Source organism: Lissotriton vulgaris, chromosome 1_1, assembly GCF_964263255.1.
Source record: "Lissotriton vulgaris chromosome 1_1, aLisVul1.2, whole genome shotgun sequence".
Lineage (NCBI taxonomy): Eukaryota > Metazoa > Chordata > Amphibia > Caudata > Salamandridae > Lissotriton > Lissotriton vulgaris.
The window spans coordinates 1,371,337,351-1,371,355,293 of NC_141685.1; the positions used below are offsets into that span (position 1 = coordinate 1,371,337,351).

General features: G+C 49.2%; 3 non-coding genes across 3 annotated transcripts; all 3 read right to left on the reverse strand.

Moving 5' to 3' along the window:
* Positions 1-665: 665 nt before the first annotated feature.
* Positions 666-747, reverse strand: TRNAS-AGA (transfer RNA serine (anticodon AGA)). The gene has a single exon. It is a non-coding gene; the product is annotated as a tRNA-Ser (tRNA).
* A 2,858-nt stretch (positions 748-3,605) lies between these two features.
* On the reverse strand, positions 3,606-3,687 carry TRNAS-AGA (transfer RNA serine (anticodon AGA)). The gene has a single exon. It is a non-coding gene; the product is annotated as a tRNA-Ser (tRNA).
* Positions 3,688-6,547: 2,860 nt separating this feature from the next.
* On the reverse strand, positions 6,548-6,629 carry TRNAS-AGA (transfer RNA serine (anticodon AGA)). The gene has a single exon. It is a non-coding gene; the product is annotated as a tRNA-Ser (tRNA).
* Between the last annotated feature and the right edge of the window lie 11,314 nt (positions 6,630-17,943).

Here is a 17,943-nt window from a genome sequence, read left to right on the forward strand (position 1 = left end):
GTTAATTTTGTTGCTTTTCAAATTCACGTCTGACAACAAGACGAAGGAACATTGGGGCATCAGACGCTTTGGAAAGTAGCCACCAACCGCAGAGAAAGAGAGAAAGAGGGAAAAGACAGTATGAGGTGTGGAGAAAACAGCAGCAGGTACAAGGAGCTCAAATGAGATTAATGGCGCCTAAATAGAGCACGTAAAGGAACAGTTACAAATCTAAGAAAAGGGAAAGTAAAGACTAGGAAAAAACACAGAAAGAGCTTGTAGATGAAATACTCTTCCAGGAACAGCAGGTTAAGAGAAATTACACAGGGAGCAGTTAAGCTTGTAACACGGGGGAGAATAGAAAAGAAAATGCAGTTTTATGAAGTGTGTTTGCCTAATCCAGCTAGCACTTTTATTTTATTTCTCTATTTGCTTCTTTTATTGGTAAAGTAAGTTTCAAGTGCATGCACAGGTATGACCGAGAGAGCCAGGGTATAATAATTTGAAGCGTTTTCACCAGCGCTAATGAAGGACGAGAGTTATAGCAAAGATATGAAAGGGGGAGCGATAATAAATATGTGATTTGGCAATAGTGACACCAAAATAAGCCACCTATTTATAAGACTGACATGGAAGAAATACTAAAGGTTAACTTCTGAAATTGTAGCCGATGTTAAAAAGATTCTCGTTGTCGGCAGGATTCGAACCTGCGCGGGGAGACCCCAATGGATTTCTAGTCCATCGCCTTAACCACTCGGCCACAACAACTGACTGTAAGGTGTGTGCACATAATCTGTATGCAAGTTTTCAAGGTGTCCCACAGCAAATTCCTGATATTCTGCAATGCAATTTTTAAAAATAAGGTTTTTTTCAGCAGGCACATTCTCTCCTAAAAACAAAAATTGCATGCGTATATCTCTAGTTTGGAATACCATAGGCTTGCATGCATACTCTCATGGGTCACTCAAGTTTTTTGGACCCTATTGCACTCTGTTTTCGTGCTGCTTTTAGTATATGTCCCATATTACAGAAGTCTACCATCTTTGAGTATTTGAGGCTCCTTTGTAAGTGCTTATATTTTTTCCTTGAAGAGCTATATAATAAAGGGGTCCGGGAAGGATTGCATTATGGAAGATAAAAGAAGGCCCACTTGTCTCACCAAATGCTGTAGAGAAACCTGATGTTTTACTCATGTTATCCTTAGTTCGTTTTTTTTAGACCTTGCATTCTTAAGGTGGTCCCAACCCCACCTTATTGCTTTTCACCTCCGCATTTTGCTGTATCTTTTTGTTGGCCTTAGGACTCTGATCACTTTATCGCTACTAATCAGTGCTGAAGTGCATGTGCTTCTTCCCTAATCATGTGTATAATTGGAGTATACCTGACTGACAGATTTAATTTACTTGAAAGCCCCTTGTAAAGTGGTATACCATATACCCAGGGACTGATTGTGCCTCCCAAAGAAAAAGCATTTCAAACCTGTCTCAAGCCTGCTACTGCAGTGCCTGTGCTGCAGTGTACTGCCACTTCGACTTGGCATTTAAAACTACTTGCCAAGCCTTAAACTCCAATTTTATTACATATCAGTAACCCCTAAGGTAGGCCCTAGGTAGTCCTAGGGGCATCATGCTATGTAAGTAAAAGGTAAGACATGTACTGTGGTAGTTTGTATGTCCTAGTAGTATCAAACAGTCTATTACATTTTTCACTACTGTGAGGTCTGCCCCTCTCATAGGTTAGCATTGGGTATTCCCTTATACTTTTTGGGGGGTAATTCCATATCAGAGAGGAGAAGCTTTATTTATTTATTGATAAATCCTATCTACTGGTGAGGTTGGATTTAATCTTACTATTGTGTAAATGCCATTTTTAGAGAGTGAGCATTTCTCTGCACTTACTGCTCTATTTGCATTGAAACCTGTCTTCGATTGACGTCTGGATTGGGCTGCGAGACAGCTACATATGTGCATTCCCTGTAGACAGCCACAACACAGGTCACTCAACTGCAACTGCATTCATCTGCATTCTGATTGGCCTGGGGGAGAGCTCCTCTCCCCTTACCGCAAATATGTTCAAGAACGATAATTTATGTCAGTAAGTACAGTATACCTACATCTTATAATCATGTGTGTTTAAATAATTTGTTGTTAGATCGTTTAAATATTGAAAAGGATCTGTTTTTAATAGACATTTTACAAAAACAACTGGTACATTTGGGAATTCTGTAAAGGAAAAACCCAACTGCCGTGACATTGCCAACCACAATGCCGTGACTCGGATTCGAACAGAGGTTGCTGCGGCCACAACGCAGAGTACTAACCACTATACGATCACGGCGAGCTACTTGGGCTCAATAACGTACAGTGACATGAAGAAATTATAATTCGGAACACTTAGGGCTACTCCTGTGATAGGCTGAATGTGTTCATTGCTTCCTCATTCCTTATACAAAGGCTTTATCTCCTCAGTGGTTGATAGGCTGAAACCGTTTCCTGGCCACCTGCTTGTGAACTGGCAGGAGTCAAAGATCACACATACACTGGTGGGCCTGTGATGGGACACCAATGCAGAGAAACACACCTGGCGCAGATATTCTATTCTGTTTATTAGACCTGCATCTCCCCTGTACCTCCTCAAGCCATCTGTATGTGAAGCAAGAAAGAGTTAAGGAACGGTCCATCTACACTTTTATTGGGAGGATGCTGCCGTGAGCTCCTCCCAGCTAATCACACAAACAGCAGTAAAGCAAGATAACTACACAGTTAGGGGGGACTGCATGGTTAGGTTTTTGAGGAATTATTGAAACTGACCTCAGTGACCCATAATCAGAGCTGTGGCTAATGACTGCATGCCTAATTATGATGAAGCAAGCCCCATGGCTCGTAGGGGCCCCACAACACACTTTTCTTAGCTCATTGAATTAAAGTATAAACTTCTGCCATGTGTGAGTGGTAAAGGCGTGTTAATTTTGTTGCTTTTCAAATTCACGTCTGACAACAAGACGAAGGAACATTGGGGCATCAGACGCTTTGGAAAGTAGCCACCAACCGCAGAGAAAGAGAGAAAGAGGGAAAAGACAGTATGAGGTGTGGAGAAAACAGCAGCAGGTACAAGGAGCTCAAATGAGATTAATGGCGCCTAAATAGAGCACGTAAAGGAACAGTTACAAATCTAAGAAAAGGGAAAGAAAAGACTAGGAAAAAACACAGAAAGAGCTTGTAGATGAAATTCTCTTCCAGGAACAGCAGGTTAAGCGAAATTACACAGGGAGCAGTTAAGCTTGTAACACGGGGGAGAATAGAAAAGAAAATGCAGTTTTATGAAGTGTGTTTGCCTTATCCAGCTAGCACTTTTATTTTATTTCTCTATTTGCTTCTTTTATTGGTAAAGTAAGTTTCAAGTGCATGCACAGGTATGACCGAGAGAGCCAGGGTATAATAATTTGAAGCGTTTGCACCAGCGCTAATGAAGGACGAGAGTTATAGCAAAGATATGAAAGGGGGAGCGATAATAAATATGTGATATGGCAATAGTGACACCAAAATAAGCCACCTATTTATAAAACTGACATGGAAGAAATACTAAAGGTTAACTTCTGAAATTGTAGCCGATGTTAAAAAGATTCTCGTTGTCGGCAGGATTCGAACCTGCGCGGGGAGACCCCAATGGATTTCTAGTCCATCGCCTTAACCACTCGGCCACAACAACTGACTGCAAGGTGTGTGCACATAATCTGTATGCAAGTTTTCAAGGTGTTCCACAGCAAATTCCTGATATTCTGCAATGCACTTTTTAAAAATAAGGTTTTTTTCAGCAGGCACATTCTCTCCTAAAAACAAAAATTGCATGCGTATATCTCTAGTTTGGAATACCATAGGCTTGCATGCATACTCTCATGGGTCACTCAAGTTTTTTGGACCCTATTGCACTCTGTTTTCGTGCTGCTTTTAGTATATGGCCCATATTACAGAAGTCTACCATCTTTGAGTATTTGAGGCTCCTTTGTAAGTGCTTTATATTTTTTCCTTGAAGAGCTATATAATAAAGGGGTCCGGGAAGGATTGCATTTATGGAAGATAAAAGAAGGCCCACTTGTCTCACCAAATGCTGTAGAGAAACCTGATGTTTTACTCATGTTATCCTTAGTTCGTTTTTGTTAGACCTTGCATTCTTAAGGTGGTCCCAACCCCACCTTATTGCTTTTCACCTCCGCATTTTGCTGTATCTTTTTGTTGGCTTTAGGACTCTGATCACTTTATCGCTACTAATCAGTGCTGAAGTGCACGTGCTTCTTCCCTAATCATGTGTATAATTGGAGTATACCTGACTGACAGATTTAATTTACTTGAAAGCCCCTTGTAAAGTGGTATACCATATACCCAGGGACTGATTGTGCCGCCCAAAGAAATAGCATTTCAAACCTGTCTCAAGCCTGCTACTGCAGTGCCTGTGCTGCAGTGTACTGCCACTTCGACTTGGCATTTAAAACTACTTGCCAAGCCTTAAACTCCAATTTTATTACATATCAGTAACCCCTAAGGTAGGCCCTAGGTAGTCCTAGGGGCATCATGCTATGTAAGTAAAAGGTAAGACATGTACTGTGGTAGTTTGTATGTCCTAGTAGTATCAAACAGTCTATTACATTTTTCACTACTGTGAGGTCTGCCCCTCTCATAGGTTAGCATTGGGTATTCCCTTATACTTTTTGGGGGGTAATTCCATATCAGAGAGGAGAAGCTTTATTTATTTATTGATAAATCCTATCTACTGGTGAGGTTGGATTTAATCTTACTATTGTATAAATGCCATTTTTAGAGAGTGAGCATTTCTCTGCACTTACTGCTCTATTTGCATTGAAACCTGTCTTCGATTGACGTCTGGATTGGGCTGCGAGACAGCTACATATGTGCATTCCCTGTAGACAGCCACAACACAGGTCACTCAACCGCAACTGCATTCATCTGCATTCTGATTGGCCTGGGGGAGAGCTCCGCTCCCCTTACCGCCAATATGTTCAAGAACGATAATTTATGTCAGTAAGTACAGTATACCTACATCTTATAATCATGTGTGTTTAAATAATTTGTTGTTAGATCGTTTAAATATTGAAAAGGATCTGTTTTTAATAGACATTTTACAAAAACAACTGGTACATTTGGGAATTCTGTAAAGGAAAAACCCAACTGCCGTGACATTGCCAACCACAATGCCGTGATTCGGATTCGAACCGAGGTTGCTGCGGCCACAACGCAGAGTACTAACCACTATACGATCACGGCGAGCTACTTGGGCTCAATAACGTACAGTGACATGAAGAAATTATAATTCGGAACACTCAGGGCTACTCCTGTGATAGGCTGAATGTGTTCATTGCTTCCTCATTCCTTATACAAAGGCTTTATCTCCTCAGTGGTTGATAGGCTGAAACCGTTTCCTGGCCGCCTGCTTGTGAACTGGCAAGAGTCAAAGATCACACATACACTGGTGGGCCTGTGATGGGACACCAATGCAGAGAAACACACCTGGCGCAGATATTCTATTCTGTTTATTAGACCTGCATCTCCCCTGTACCTCCTCAAGCCATCTGTATGTGAAGCAAGAAAGAGTTAAGGAACGGTCCATCTACACTTTTATTGGGAGGATGCTGCCGTGAGCTCCTCCCAGCTAATCACACAAACAGCAGTAAAGCAAGATAACTACACAGTTAGGGGGGACTGCATGGTTAGGTTTTTGAGGAATGATTGAAACTGACCTCAGTGACCCATAATCAGAACTGTGGCTAATGACTGCATGCCTAATTATGATGAAGCAAGCACCATGGCTCGTAGGGGCCCCACAACACACTTTTCTTAGCTCATTGAATTAAAGTATAAACTTCTGCCATGTGTGAGTGGTAAAGGCTTGTTAATTTTGTTGCTTTTCAAATTCACGTCTGACAACAAGACGAAGGAACATTGGGGCATCAGACGCTTTGGAAAGTAGCCACCAACCGCAGAGAAAGAGAGAAAGAGGGAAAAGACAGTATGAGGTGTGGAGAAAACAGCAGCAGGTACAAGGAGCTCAAATGAGATTAATGGCGCCTAAATAGAGCACGTAAAGGAACAGTTACAAATCTAAGAAAAGGGAAAGAAAAGACTAGGAAAAAACACAGAAAGAGCTTGTAGATGAAATTCTCTTCCAGGAACAGCAGGTTAAGAGAAATTACACAGGGAGCAGTTAAGCTTGTAACACGGGGGAGAATAGAAAAGAAAATGCAGTTTTATGAAGTGTGTTTGCCTAATCCAGCTAGCACTTTTATTTTATTTCTCTATTTGCTTCTTTTATTGGTAAAGTAAGTTTCAAGTGCATGCACAGGTATGACCGAGAGAGCCAGGGTATAATAATTTGAAGCGTTTGCACCAGCGCTAATGAAGGACGAGAGTTATAGCAAAGATATGAAAGGGGGAGCGATAATAAATATGTGATATGGCAAAAGTGACACCAAAATAAGCCACCTATTTATAAAACTGACATGGAAGAAATACTAAAGGTTAACTTCTGAAATTGTAGCCGATGTTAAAAAGATTCTCGTTGTCGGCAGGATTCGAACCTGCGCGGGGAGACCCCAATGGATTTCTAGTCCATCGCCTTAACCACTCGGCCACAACAACTGACTGCAAGGTGTGTGCACATAATCTGTATGCAAGTTTTCAAGGTGTCCCACAGCAAATTCCTGATATTCTGCAATGCACTTTTTAAAAATAAGGTTTTTTTCAGCAGGCACATTCTCTCCTAAAAACAAAAATTGCATGCGTATATCTCTAGTTTGGAATACCATAGGCTTGCATGCATACTCTCATGGGTCACTCAAGTTTTTTGGACCCTATTGCACTCTGTTTTCGTGCTGCTTTTAGTATATGTCCCATATTAACCCTTTCGATGCTGATGACGAGCTGGGCTCGTCATGGTGCACAGTGGTCGTGTGCTGATGACGAGCCCAGCTCGTCATGAACCCCACCCTCGGGGGAAGCGCTGGCGCTCCCCCCGAGGTTCTCTGATCTTCGTTGTTTCGCTGGGGGCGGCAGCGGAAGACCTTCCGCTGCCGCCCCCGCCCCCCCCCCATGGGAATCCCTGATGACGTCAGCGCGCACAGCGCGCGCTGACATCATCAGGGATTCCCAGCGCTCGGGAAGCCATCTGCTTCCTGCGCGTCTGGGGAAAAGGTAAGATTACAGTGTCTGGCGGGGGTTTGGGGCAGCGAAGAGGCATCAGGGGAGAGGAAAGAGTTTTTCCTCTCCCCTGATGTCTCTTTGCAGGGCATTTCTGCCTCACGATCGCGCACAGCGTCGCGATTGTGCGGCGGAAATGCCCCCACTAGCACCAGGGATGTAATTTTAGATTATAGGAAGCGACCCCTTGGGCAAGGGTCGCTTCCAGACGGGCTGTGATAATGTTTTCGTTTTTCTGCCCCCCCCTGGGGGCAAATCAGCCCGTTTTTTCGGCCGTTTTGCCCCCAGGGGGGGCAGAAATTCCCCACTAGCACCAGGGTTGTTTTTTGGAGCCAAGATGGCGGCCATATTTTTTGTTTACGTTTTTCTGTCCCCCCTGGGGGCAAATCGGCCGGTTTTTTTTGCCGTTTTGCCCCCAGGGGGGGACAGAAAATGCCCACTAGCACCAGGGATTTTGTTTTTAGCTTTTAGGAAGCGACCCCTTGGGCAAGGGTTGCTTCCAGGTGGCCTCACACTTAACTTTTTGTTTTTCTGCCCCCCCTGGGGGCGAATCGGCCTGTTTTTCGGCCGTTTTGCCCCCAGGGGGGGCAGAAATTTCCCACTAGCACCAGGGATATTTGTTGGGGCACTGTGTTTCTTTTGGGAAGCGACCCCTTGGGTAAGGGTCGCTTCCAGGTGGCCATGATTGTGTTTTTTGTTTTTCTGTCCACCCTAGGTGCAAATCGGCCCGTTTTATTTGCCTTTTTGCCCCCGGGGGGGCAGAAAATACCCACTAGCACCAGAGAATTTAAATTTAGTTTTTAGGAAGCGACCCCTTGGGCAAGAAGTACTGCTTGGCTGGCGGTGTGTGTGGAGTGGCACTTGGCTTGCAGTGTGCGTGAAGTGGTGTTTGGCTGGTGGAGTGGCGCTTGGCTGGATGGTGTGCGTGGAGTGGTACTTGGCTGTCTGTGCACGGAGTGCTGCTTGGCTGGCGGTGTGTGTGGAGGTGCGCATGGCTGGATGGTGTGCGTGGAGTGGTACTTGGCTGTCTGTGCACAGAGTGGTGCTTGGTTGGCAGTGTGCACGGAGTGGTGCTTGGCTGGCGGTGTGCGTGGAGTGGCACTTGGCTTGCAGTGTGCGTGGAGTGGCGCTTGGCTTGCAGTGTGCGTGGAGTGGTGCTTGGGTGGCGGTGTGTGTGGAGTGGCCCTTGGCTGGTGGTGTTCGTTGAGTGGTACTTGGCTGTCTGTGCACGGAGTGGTGCTTGGCTGGCGGTGTGTGTGGAGTGGCGTTTGGCTGGATGGTGTGCGTGGAGTGGTACTTGGCTGTCTGTGCACGGAGTGGTGCTTGGCTGGCGGTGTGCGTGGAGTGGTGCTTGGCTGGCGGTGTGCGTGGAGTTGCGCTTGGCTTGCAGTGTGTGTGGAGTGGCGCTTGGCTTGCAGTGTGCGTGGAGTGGTGCTTGGGTGGCGGTGTGTGTGGAGTGGCCCTTGGCTGATGGTGTTCGTTGAGTGGTACTTGGCTGTCTGTGCACGGAGTGGTGCTTGGCTGGCGGTGTGTGTGGAGTGGCGTTTGGCTGGATGGTGTGCGTGGAGTGGTACTTGGCTGTCTGTGCACGGAGTGGTGCTTGGCTGGCGGTGTGCGTGGAGTGGTGCTTGGCTGGCGGTGTGCGTGGAGTGGCGCTTGGCTTGCAGTGTGCGTGGAGTGGCGCTTGGCTTGCAGTGTGCGTGGAGTGGCGCTTGGCTTGCAGTGTGCGTGGAGTGGTGCTCGGCTGGCGGTGTGCGTGGAGTGGCGCTTGGCTTGCAGTGTGCGTGGAGTGGCGCTTGGCTTGCAGTGTGCGTGGAGTGGTGCTTGGCTGGCGGTGTGTGTGGAGTGGCCCTTGGCTGTCGGTGTGCGCTGAGTGGTGTTTGGCTGGCGGTGTGCGTGGAGGGGTACTTGGCTATCTACGCACGGAGTGGTGCTTGGCTGGCGGTGTGTGTGGAGTAGCGCTTGGCTGGTGGTGTGTGTGGAGTGGCGCTTGGCTGGTGGTGTGTGTGGAGTGGCGCTTGGCTTGCAGTGTGCGTGGAGTGGTGTTTGGCTGGCGGTGTGTGTGGAGTGGCGTTTGGCTGGTGGTGTGCGTTGAGTGGTAATTTGCTGTCTGTGCACGGAGTGGTGCTTGGCTGGCGGTGTGCGTGGAGCGGTGCTTGGCTGGCGGTGAGTGGCGCTTGGCTTGCGGTGTGCGTGGAGTGGTGCTTGGCTGGCGGTGTGTGTGGAGTGGTACTTGGCTGTCGGTGTGCGCTGAGTGGTGCTTGGCTGGTGGTGTGTGTGGAGTGGTGCTTGGCTGGCGGTGTGTGTGGAGTGGCGCTTGGCTGGTGGTGTGTGTGGAGTGGCGCTTGGCTGGTGGTGTGTGTGGAGTGGCGCTTGGCTGGTGGTGTGTGTGGAGTGGCGCTTGGCTTGCGGTGTGCGTGGAGTGGCGCTTGGCTTGCAGTGTGCATGGAGTGGTGCTTGGCTGGCGGTGTGCGTGGAGTGGTGCTTGGCTGGCGGTGTGTGTGGAGTGGTGCTTGGCTGGTGGTGTGTGTAGAGTGGTACTTGGCTGTCTGTGCACGGAGTGGTGCTTGGCTGGCGGTGTGTGTGGACTGGCGCTTGGCTGGATGGTGTGCGTGGAGTGGTACTTTGCTGTCTGTGCACGGAGTGGTGCTTGGCTGTCTGTGCACGGAGTGGTGCTTGGCTGGCGGTGTGTGTGGAGTGGCGCTTGGCTGGGGGTGTGTGTGGAGTGGCGCTTGGCTGGTGGTGTGTGTGGAGTGGCGCTTGGCTGGTGGTGTGTGTGGAGTGGCGCTTGGCTGGTGGTGTGTGTGGAGTGGCGCTTGGCTTGCGGTGTGCGTGGAGTGGCGCTTGGCTTGCAGTGTGCGTGGAGTGGTGCTTGGCTGGCGGTGTGTGTGGAGTGGCGCTTGGCTGGTGGTGTGTGTTGAGTGGTACTTGGCTGTCTGTGCACGGAGTGGTGCTTGGCTGGCGGTGTGTGTGGAGTGGCGCTTGGCTGGATGGTGTGCATGGAGTGGTACTTTGCTGTCTGTGAACGGAGTGGTACTTGGCTGTCTGTGCACGGAGTGGTGCTTGGCTGGCGGTGTGTGTAGAGTGGCGCTTGGCTGGATGGTGTGCGTGGAGTGGTACTTTGCTGTCTGTGCACAGAGTGGCGCTTGGCTTGCGGTGTGCGTGGAGTGGCGCTTGGCTTGCAGTGTGCGTGGAGTGGTGCTTGGCTGGCGGTGTGCGTGGAGTGGTGCTTGGCTGGCGGTGTACGTGGAGTGGCGCTTGGCTTGCAGTGTGCGTGGAGTGGCGCTTGGCTTGCAGTGTGCGTGGAGTGGTGCTTGGCTGGCTGTGTGTGTGGAGTGGCCCTTGGCTGTCGGTGTGCGCTGAGTGGTGTTTGGCTGGCGGTGTGCGTGGAGGGGTACTTGGCTATCTACGCACGGAGTGGTGCTTGGCTGGCGGTGTGTGTGGAGTGGCGCTTGGCTGGTGGTGTGTGTGGAGTGGCGCTTGGCTGGTGGTGTGTGTTGAGTGGTACTTGGCTGCCTGTGCACGGAGTGGTGCTTGGCTGGCGGTGTGTGTGGAGTGGCGCTTGGCTGGATGGTGTGCATGGAGTGGTACTTTGCTGTCTGTGCACGGAGTGGTACTTGGCTGTCTGTGCACGGAGTGGCGCTTGGCTTGCGGTGTGCGTGGAGTGGTGCTTGGCTTGCAGTGTGCGTGGAGTGGTGCTTGGCTGGCGGTGTGCGTGGAGTGGTGCTTGGCTGGCGGTGTGTGTGGAGTGGCGCTTGGCTGGGGGTGTGTGTGGAGTGGCGCTTGGCTGGCGGTGTGTGTGGAGTGGCGCTTGGCTGGGGGTGTGTGTGGCGTGGCGCTTGGCTGGTGGTGTGTGTGGAGTGGCGCTTGGCTGGTGGTGTGTGTGGAGTGGCGCTTGGCTGGTGGTGTGTGTGGAGTGGCGCTTGGCTGGTAGTGTGTGTGGAGTGGCGCTTGGCTTGCGGTGTGCGTGGAGTGGCGCTTGGCTTGCAGTGTGCGTGGAGTGGTGCTTGGCTGGCGGTGTGTGTGGAGTGGCGCTTGGCTGGATGGTGTTCGTGGAGTGGTACTTTGCTGTCTGTGCACGGAGTGGCGCTTGGCTTGCGGTGTGCGTGGAGTGGCGCTTGGCTTGCAGTGTGCGTGGAGTGGTGCTTGGCTGGCGGTGTGCGTGGAGTGGTGCTTGGCTGGCGGTGTGTGTGGAGTGGCGCTTGGCTGGTGGTGTGTGTAGAGTGGTACTTGGCTGTCTGTGCACGGAGTGGTGCTTGGCTGGCGGTGTGTGTGGACTGGCGCTTGGCTGGATGGTGTGCGTGGAGTGGTACTTTGCTGTCTGTGCACGGAGTGGTGCTTGGCTGTCTGTGCACGGAGTGGTGCTTGGCTGGCGGTGTGTGTGGAGTGGCGCTTGGCTTGCGGTGTGCGTGGAGTGGTGCTTGGCTGGCGGTGTGCGTGGAGTGGTGCTTGGCTGGCGGTGTGTGTGGAGTGGCACTTGGCTGGATGGTGTGCATGGAGTGGTACTTTGCTGTCTGTGCATGGAGTGGTACTTGGCTGTCTGTGCACGGAGTGGTGCTTGGCTGGCGGTGTGTGTAGAGTGGCGCTTGGCTGGATGGTGTTCGTGGAGTGGTACTTTGCTGTCTGTGCACGGAGTGGCGCTTGGCTTGCGGTGTGCGTGGAGTGGCGCTTGGCTTGCAGTGTGCGTGGAGTGGTGCTTGGCTGGCGGTGTGCGTGGAGTGGTGCTTGGCTGGCGGTGTGTGTGGAGTGGCGCTTGGCTGGTGGTGTGTGTAGAGTGGTACTTGGCTGTCTGTGCACGGAGTGGTGCTTGGCTGGCGGTGTGTGTGGACTGGCGCTTGGCTGGATGGTGTGCGTGGAGTGGTACTTTGCTGTCTGTGCACGGAGTGGTGCTTGGCTGTCTGTGCACGGAGTGGTGCTTGGCTGGCGGTGTGTGTGGAGTGGCGCTTGGCTTGCGGTGTGCGTGGAGTGGTGCTTGGCTGGCGGTGTGCGTGGAGTGGTGCTTGGCTGGCGGTGTGTGTGGAGTGGCGCTTGGCTGGTGGTGTGTGTTGAGTGGTACTTGGCTGTCTGTGCACGGAGTGGTGCTTGGCTGGCGGTGTGTGTGGAGTGGCGCTTGGCTGGATGGTGTGCATGGAGTGGTACTTTGCTGTCTGTGCATGGAGTGGTACTTGGCTGTCTGTGCACGGAGTGGTGCTTGGCTGGCGGTGTGTGTGCAGTGGTACTTGGCTGTCGGTGTGCGCTGAGTGGTGTTTGGCTGGCGGTGTGCATGGTCTGGTGCTTGGATGGTGGTGTGGGTGGACTGGCGCTCGGCTGGCAGTGTGCGAGTACTAACTTTCTGTTGGTCACTACACACACTGCTAGTTGAGTGACACTCTACCCAGTCCATCATTTTGTGTAGTTGCTGTGGCAGATACGTAAGTGATGGGCCCTTGAATGGCGCTGTCTGCTGGTGTGAGTGTTGTAATGTGATGGGTCCGCGGCTGGCGGTGGGTGGGCCAAAGGCCTGTGACTAAGGCAGGGGGGCTTAACTTGTAAAACTTACATGCTACTTTTTTAAAAATTCATTTTTGGCCTGTTCTGCTTTGGGGCACCCACACAAGTGAGGTATCCTTTTACTCGGGAGAACAAGGGGAACGCTGGGTGGTAGGACATTTTTGCCGGCACGGAGATCCCACGCAAAAAAGTTTGGAAAAGTGATATTTTTACCTAATTTTAAGGTTTGCAAGGAGTTCTGGGTAGGAAAACATTGGGGGACCCACGCATGCCATACCTCCTTGGAAGCCCCCGGGTGTCTACTTTTCAGAAATGTGTGGGTTTGGTAGGTTTCCCTAGATGGCCGTCTAGCACGGTGCCCAAAACCCAGGTAACCCCTCTTGCAAAAGCTGGTGGTATTGAATGTCAGTACCACCAGCTTTTGCAAGAGGGGTTACCTGGGTTTTTGGCCCTGTGCTAGACGGCCATCTAGGGAAACCTACCAAACCCATACATTTCTGAAAAGTAGACACCCGGGGGCTTCCAAGGAGGTATGGCTTGCGTGGATCCTCCAACGTTCCTTTACCCAGAATCCCTTGCAAACCTCAATTTTTGATGGAAAAATCTGTTTTTACACACTTTTTTTGTGTGGGAAAGCGTGGCGTCACTGGGCTCACACAAATTTCCTCCCACCCAGCGTTCCCCCAGGTCTCCCGATAAAAATGGTACCTCACTTGCGTGGGTAGGCATAGTGGCTGCAACAGGAAAAGGTCCAAATCGTACGGTGGAGACATTACAATAACCAATAGCAAGATTACCTTCTTTTTTTTGGGGGGGGGGACTGAGTTTTTGGACCGGGGCTCGGCGGGCATCTTTGGAAACTACCAAACCCAAACAGTTCTGAAAACTAGACACCCGGGGGAGTCCAGGGAGGTATGGCATGCGTGGGTCCCCCAATGTTTTCCTACCCAGAAATCCCTGCAAACCACAAATTTAGGTTAAAAAAACAGTTTTCCATACATTTTTGCGTGGGATCGCCGTGTCGGCACAAATGTCCTACCACCCTGCGTTCCCCTTGTTCTCCCGAGTAAAATGATACCTCACTTGTGTGGGTGGGCCAAAGGCCTGTGACTAAGGCAGGGGGGCTTAATTTGTTACACTGAAATACTACTTTTTTCAACATTCGTTTTTGGCCTGTTCTGCTTTGGGGCACCCACACAAGTGAGGTATCCTTTTACTCGGGAGAACAAGGGGAGCGCTGGGTGGTAGGACATTTTTGCCGGCACGGTGATTCCACGCAAAAAAGTTTGAAAAAGTGATTATTTTACCTAATTTTAAGGTTTGCAAGGTGTTCTGGGTAGGAAAACGTTCAGGGACCCACGCATGCCATACCTCCCTGGACTCCCCCGGGGGTCTACTTTTCAGAACTGTTTGGGTTTTGTACTTTCCAAAGAATACCACCGAGCCCCGGGCCAAAAACTCAGGTGCCCCCCCCCCAAAATCAAGGTTGTTTTGCAATTTGGTATTGTAAATTCACCACCGTACAATTTGAACCATTTCCTTTCGCAGCCACTATGCCTACCCACGCAAGTGAGGTACCATTTTTATCGGGAGACCTGGGGGAACGCTGGGTGGGTGGAAATTTCTAGATCCACGCAGATTCCAGAACTTTCCACCACAGAAATGTGAGGAAAATGCGTTTTTTTTCTCCAATTTCTTAGCTTTGCAAGGGATTCTGGGTAAGAGAACCTGGGGGTAGGCAGTCGAGTGACCCCATCCTGAATTCCCCTGGGTGTCTACTTTTCAAAAATATATAGGTTTGCTAGGTTTCCCTAGGTGCCGGCAGAGCTAGGGTTCAAAAACAAAAGGTAGTCTCTTTGCCCCAAAAGTGCACAATTTCACTGAAAAATTGAGTTGTGACCACGTTGCGTTTTGCACTGTTTCCTGTCGCAGCCACTATGCCTACCCAGGCAAATGAGATACCATTTTTCTCGGGAGACCTGGGGGAACGCTGGGTGGGTGGAAATTTGTTGATCCACGCAGAGTCCGGAACTTTCTACCACAGAAATGTGAGGAAAATGCGTTTTTTTTTCCAATTTCTTAGCTTTGCAAGGGGTTCTGGGTAAGAGAACCTGGGGGTAGGCAGTCGAGTGACCCCATCCTGAATTCCCCTGGGTGTCTACTTTTCAAAAATGTATAGGTTTGCTAGGTTTCCCTAGGTGCCGGCAGAGCTAGGGTTCAAAAACAAAAGGTAGTCTCTTTGCCCAAAACGTGCACAATTTCACTGAAAAATTGAGTTGTGACCACGTTGCGTTTTGCACTGTTTCCTGTCGCAGCCACTATGTCTACCCAGGCAAATGAGATACCATTTTTCTCGGGAGACCTGGGGGAACGCTGGGTGGGTGGAAATTTGTTGATCCACGCAGATTCCGGAACTTTCCTCCACAGAAATGTGAGGAAAATGCGGTTTTCTTTTCAATTTCTTAGCTTTGCAAGGGATTCTGGGTAAGAGAACCTGGGGTAGGCAGTCGAGTGACCCCATCCTGAATTCCCCTGGGTGTCTACTTTTCAAAAATGTATAGGTTTGCTAGGTTTCCCTAGGTGCCTACAGAGCTAGGGTTCAAAAACAAAAGGTAGTCTCTTTGCCCAAAACGTGCACAGTTTCACTGAAAAATTGAGTTGTGACCACGTTGCGTTTTGCACTGTTTACTGTCGCAGCCACTATGCCTACCCAGGCAAATGAGATACCATTTTTCTCGGGAGACCTGGGGGAACGCTGGGTGGGTAGAAATTTGTTGATCCACGCAGATTCCGGTACTTTCCACCACAGAAATGTGAGGAAAATGCGTTTATTTTCCCAATTTCTTAGCTTTGCAAGGGATTCTGGGTAAGAGAACCTGGGGGTAGGCAGTCGAGTGACCCCATCCTGAATTCCCCTGGGTGTCTACTTTTCAAAAATGTATAGGTTTGCTAGGTTTCCCTAGGTGCCGGCAGAGCTAGGGTTCAAAAACAAAAGGTAGTCTCTTTGCCCAAAACGTGCACAATTTCACTGAAAAATTGAGTTGTGACCACATTGCGTTTTGCACTGTTTCCTGTCGCAGCCACTATGCCTACCCAGGCAAATGAGATACCATTTTTCTCGGGAGACCTGGGGGAACACTGGGTGCGTGGAAATTTGTTGATCCACGCAGATTCCGGAACTTTCCACCACAGAAATGTGAGGAAAATGCGTGTTTTTTTCCAATTTCTTAGCTTTGCAAGGGATTCTGGGTAAGAGAACCTGGGGGTAGGCAGTCGAGTGACCCCATCCTGAATTCCCCTGGGTGTCTACTTTTCAAAAATGTATAGGTTTGCTAGGTTTCCCTAGGTGCCGGCAGAGCTAGGGTTCAAAAACAAAAGGTAGTCTCTTTGCCCAAAACGTGCACAATTTCACTGAAAAATTGAGTTGTGACCACGTTGCGTTTTGCACTGTTTCCTGTCGCAGCCACTATGTCTACCCAGGCAAATGAGATACCATTTTTCTCGGGAGACCTGGGGGAACGCTGGGTGGGTGGAAATTTGTTGATCCACGCAGATTCCGGAACTTTCCTCCACAGAAATGTGAGGAAAATGCGGTTTTCTTTTCAATTTCTTAGCTTTGCAAGGGATTCTGGGTAAGAGAACCTGGGGTAGGCAGTCGAGTGACCCCATCCTGAATTCCCCTGGGTGTCTACTTTTCAAAAATGTATAGGTTTGCTAGGTTTCCCTAGGTGCCTACAGAGCTAGGGTTCAAAAACAAAAGGTAGTCTCTTTGCCCAAAACGTGCACAGTTTCACTGAAAAATTGAGTTGTGACCACGTTGCGTTTTGCACTGTTTACTGTCGCAGCCACTATGCCTACCCAGGCAAATGAGATACCATTTTTCTCGGGAGACCTGGGGGAACGCTGGGTGGGTAGAAATTTGTTGATCCACGCAGATTCCGGTACTTTCCACCACAGAAATGTGAGGAAAATGCGTTTATTTTCCCAATTTCTTAGCTTTGCAAGGGATTCTGGGTAAGAGAACCTGGGGGTAGGCAGTCGAGTGACCCCATCCTAAATTCCCCTGGGTGTATACTTTTCAAAAATGTATAGGTTTGCTAGGTTTCCCTAGGTGCCGGCAGAGCTAGGGTTCAAAAACAAAAGGTAGTCTTTTTGTCCAAAAAGTGCAAAATTTTACTGGGAAATTGAGGTGCGACCATGTTGTTTTTTGTGCTGTTTCATGTCGCGGCCACTATGCCTACCCACGCAAGTGAGGTACCATTTTTTTCGGGAGACCTGGGGGAACGCTGGGTGGGTGGAAATTTCTAGATCCACGCAGATTCCAGAACTTTCCACCACTGAAATGTGAGGAAAATGTGTTTATTTTGTCAAAATCCTAGCTTTGCAAGGTATTCTGGGTAACAAAACCTGGGGGTAGGCAGACGAGTCACCCCATCCTGAATTCCCCTGGGTGTCTACTTTTCAAAAATGTATAGGTTTGCTAGGTTTCCCTAGGTGCTGGCAGAGCTAGGGCTCAAAAACTAAAGGTAGTCTCTTTGTCCAAAGAGCGCAAGATTTCACTGGGAAATTGAGGTGCGACCACGTTGCGTTTTGTGCTGTTTCGTGTCGCAGCCACTATGCCTACCCACGCAAGTGAGGTACCATTGTTTTCGGGAGACCTTGGGGAACACTGGGTGGGTGGAAATTTGTTGATCCAAGCAGATTCCAGAACTTTCCTCCACAGAAATGTGAGGAAAATGTGTTTTTTTTGACAAATTCGTAGGTGTGCAAGGGATTCTGGGTAACAAGACCTGGTGGTAGGCAGTCAAGTCACCCCATCCTGAATTCCCCTGGGTGTCTACTTTTCAAAAATGTATAGGTTTGCTAGGTTTCCCTAGGTGCCGGCAGAGCTAGGGTGCAATAACTACAGGTAGGCACTTTGCTAAAAAAGGGTCAATTTGTAACTGCAAAATTTAGGTGTCACCACTTTGCATTTTGCGCCGTTTCCTGTCGCCGGCACAAGGGCGACCCACACAAGTGAGGTACCGTTTTTATCGGGAGACTTGGGGTAATTCAGATTTGTAAATCAACTGTTATTACCAATTGAGCTTTTGCGCATTTCTCCCTTTCAATGAAAGACATTGTGTAAAAAAAAAAAATTTTTGAAAAATGACCAATAATTCTCATGCTAGTATGAGTATTCCCAATTTTGAAAATTAGCAATAATATACTGTTTCTGAACTCTATATTTTGTACCCAATTCAGAAATACATAGGTGTCTTTCATA